We start from the raw sequence: 4,407 nt of genomic DNA on the forward strand, positions 1-4,407 counted from the left end.
TTCAAAAATAGTTAAAAAGTAATACTAGCCAGAATTCATATGCACGTGACTTATGGTCATTATTCTGACATTATTTACAAGTTTTATGGTTATAGAAAGATATATGCTGAAGAACTTTTGAAAGCGTTTAAAAAGAATGTATAAAAAAGAGAGAAATTGACGACTTCATATTAGTAATATTTTCTGGGCTCACTATTAGGTTTCAGTAAAGTAACATAACTTTTAATGGTTTTCGGCAACTGTTTACGCAGGAAAAATACCTCTATCTCTAGTTGAGATAAAGATTTAGTAATCTCAACGATAAATATCTTCATATTTAAAAATACGTTTCCAAAGTCCACTTGCTACACGCCTTATATATTTTTATCAGCCTTCTTCTTCCTAAGAAATATTTCACCTTCCAGTTATTATTCATCGTAATAGTAAAATCCTAAGTTGTTATATTTCCATTAAAGTGATTAATTACCTTGATATTTCAACTTATTTTCAATCTGTGACTGAAACGGATTTACCTTATTCTGTGAATTCCAGACGTTCTATATATCTATTTAATAAAAATACCGTTATTATTCTGTGTTTTGGTATCGTTTTGATTATCTACAACATCTAGAGGTTATCTCCTGGATAAATCCCGTATCTTCCATTTTGTAAAATGGGTCCATTTAATTTTTAAATAAATTTATTATTCTCTGCAGATTATCCTGAGAGAAAACTCCATTCCTTTCTCAATGTAATGTTAGTATCTCATATATTCGTCATGTGATATTCCCTTACATCTTTATTATTAGGGACACTAGTTTCCATGGATCACTCAATCTCCACTCAAAATATAGATACTCTGTGACAACAGTCTTTCTTTCTACCAGGAACATTTCCTTCTTTTCTATAGTAGTTTTGTTTTAAATAAGAAGGAAATCATATCGCTCCAGTTAAAGGTTTAGTAACCTTCATCTTGTTCACTTCTGTTTATTTTTTCAGACTAACTATATGTAACTGTTAGTATTCAGAGACCTTGGATTTTTATTCTGCTCATAAACGAGCCTCCATCCTGCATAAATGAGATTTGTTATTTTGTTCTATTTGGGTCTTTTCTACGAAGAATACGATTTTCTTTACAGAATAGAATTATTTACAATATAAAAAACTGTAATTTGAAGAATGGATGCTGTGTCAAGAAAGGCTTTATTATTTTGAATAAAGTAATGCAGTTTTGAGACAGAAAATTCAGTATACTGAATATTTTTTTAAAGCAGAGGGTAGAAGTGACCTAGAGCTGAATTGAGTTATAGTAGAAAAGTGTTGTCGAGTTTAGCATTGCTGAAAGAAGTGGGCTAGAGACGCACCGTAAGAAATAGAGATTAAAGAATCGAAACACTCAAAAGGGAAGGTGATTATAGGGGTGTGTTGAGGTGTGGTAGCGATAGTATGACTGATGGGTAAGCGAAAAGTTTTATGGAGGACGAAAAACTTTCGAAAAAATTGGCTAGGAAGGTCTACTTTTTCGTCGTAGGTAACTTTAATTTCTTTGTAAATACTATTAGAGAGAGAGAGAGAGAGAGAGAGAGAGAGAGAGAGAGAGAGAGAGAGAGAGAGAGAGAGAGAGGCGGTTGTTAGACAAGTAAAATATTGAGTGTCAACGAAAGTTTACAAAAGGGTAAATTTTTTGTGCGTCATTTTATGAAATAGCTATTATGCTTAAGTGAAATTGTGATAAAATATGTATTTTTTGTATGAGTAAATAATCCATTGGTAGAGTTGCTGCGAAGCCAGGATGAGTTAATTTCTGATAGTTGAGAAATAAGTTAATTTTTAAAGAATTATTGAATGTTTGGAAATAAAACCAGCTCTGTTTTATGATATGCCGAAAGAAGAAAAGTGCCTTTGCTGTGCAGTTGTATCCCACCTTAGAGCGAGTTATTACTTTATAAATCATTATTTTGTCTTTCATATAGCGTGACACACAAAATTAAACATACGAGTATGCAAGAGTAAAATTGTGCAACAAGAAGATATGTCATATATGTTATTTAAAATGATCAGTGATTGCATATCATGGAGAAAAAAATGCATAAACAAGTGAAGAATTTTATGACTTTTAAGAAGAGAAATTTTGAAGGGAAATTTTAGGGAGAAGAAAAATAATCTTACTGAAATTCCAAATAATAAATAATGCATTTAGTATAAAGGCTAAAAAAAGGATGGGTGAGAGCGTACAGGTGAAGCAAGGGAAATAGGAGGCCGTGTGCAATTATTTCAAAAGAGGCCTGGAGTTTTTATTGAATCCCTGACGGTAAAATGTAGAGTCAGCGTTGTATTATCGAAATAAAATGCGGATTTTGACTGATAATAGGATCAGAAAAGAAAACTTGCACCGGTCGAGATGTCATTTGTATTAATCTATATTTATAAATTAATAAATAGATTGCTAAGTAAATTAATAATAATAACCACTTATTTTACTCATTGAAGCAGAAAAAAAAGATTAATATAACAGACAAGACTTAAGTAGCATGTAAAAAAAATAAACATAGGACTCAGAAAATATCTAGTAAAAATGGTTTATCACCTTTATCCGATTGGAATCATAAGCAGTTGCACACAGATTTTGTTCAATTCTAAAAAAAAAAAGAGGTAATAATACGGATATATTGGCTATACTATTCAGAAAAGACAAGAAATTCAAAAATACCTTTATATATATATATATATATATATATATATATATATATATATATATATATATATATATATATATATATATATATATATATATATGTGTGTGTGTATATATATATATATATATATATATATATATATATATATATATATATATATGTGTATATATATATATATATATATATATATATATATATATATATATATATATATATATATATATATATATATATATATATATATATATATTAGTCTATACCTGCTAATATTCTAAGCTCGTCAACGCCTTCTGTTTTTTTCCTACCACTTCTTCTTTTACAATCCAGAGGGACCCAATCTATTATTCCGAAAGTCCATATACTATATCTCAATCTCATTATGTGTGCTGTTCATGTCCATTACTTTTTCTTATATGTAGTTAGAATATCCTCTAATTTAGTTTGCTCTCGTATCCATGTTTCTCTTTTTCTGTCTCTATTATAAACCTCATTATTCTTTCCTTAGCTCTTTGAATTGTAATTGATTTTTGCTCTACAGCTTGAATAAGGTTTTAAATTTCTAAAGCATAAGTTAATACTATTACGACTATCTGATTATATATTTTTCTTTTTAAAAAAAGTGTCAATTTACTTTTAACAATCCCATTTTACTCAACGAAAGCTTTCCATCCTTTGCTCTAATTTTGGTCTTTTGTCCTTGGGAAACACTTACTATTTTTCCGGAATACGAATATTCATTAAAAATCTCTGAATGGTTAACTGTATGCCTATTTCTTGTCTCTCTGCATTTGCATTGATCATTATCTTAGTTTCACTCACATTCTTTTTCAGTCCTATATTTTTGTGTTTTTTATTCCAGCATTCTATTACCTTTTGTAAATCCTCCCATATGATTGTCTAACAGGACTATACCGTCTGTAAATCTTTAGTTGGAAAAGTATTGCTCATTAATATTAAGGCCTACATTTTCTCTATCTAAATTCTTTAAAACTTCAGGACTTGCTCTCAATAATTTCGGAGAGATAGGGTATCACTCGGTAGATACTTTTTCAATATATATATATATATATATATATATATATATATATATATATATATATATATATATATATATATATATATATATATATATGGAAGCATGATTTATCTGCTGAATAATATTATAACGCAGCAATAAGACAAATTATGACTCAAGGCTTGCCTAATGACGCAAAGAGGTTCACAAAATATAATGCACAACGCTGAAATAATGGTTTATCGCGCCACATCGTAATGTAGCCTACGTTTTAGGAGGGGATGAAGTTCTGGGAGGCATCCTTCCCTTTCACCACATTCTAGTAAAGGAAGCCGTATACCCATTTATCTCCATGTAAATTTTTTATAACTCTACCCCTATTTCTTGCCTAAACCAAAATAAGTACGTAACGTGATAGAGACTTTTAGTAGGCAGTTGTCGATTTATCATTCAAATTAATATTTTCAGAGAAATATTGTTTCTCTTTGTTTCTCAGTCCATCTTTTAATCACAGGGAATATTTCAAATATTCTTCAAATGATGATCATAAATCATCAAAACTCAAACAAAATCTTGGTATTGGTTATTTTGTTTTTTTATCCATAACTACCTAAAATTTCTCGTCAGGAATTTATTGAAAATTATCGGAAACTCCCACGAAGGTTTTATCGAAGGTGATCTTTGCTCTAGATATCTTTTCATTATACCATGGAAGCG

General features: G+C 29.5%; 1 pseudogene; it reads left to right on the top strand.

The window, feature by feature from the left end:
- The window catches only part of LOC137639656 (KRAB-A domain-containing protein 2-like), a 6,027-nt pseudogene extending 2,451 nt beyond the window's left edge, over positions 1–3,576 (top strand).
- The last annotated feature ends 831 nt before the right edge of the window (positions 3,577–4,407 follow it).

Source organism: Palaemon carinicauda, chromosome 4 (assembly GCF_036898095.1).
Source record: "Palaemon carinicauda isolate YSFRI2023 chromosome 4, ASM3689809v2, whole genome shotgun sequence".
In the NCBI taxonomy this organism is placed as follows: domain Eukaryota; kingdom Metazoa; phylum Arthropoda; class Malacostraca; order Decapoda; family Palaemonidae; genus Palaemon; species Palaemon carinicauda.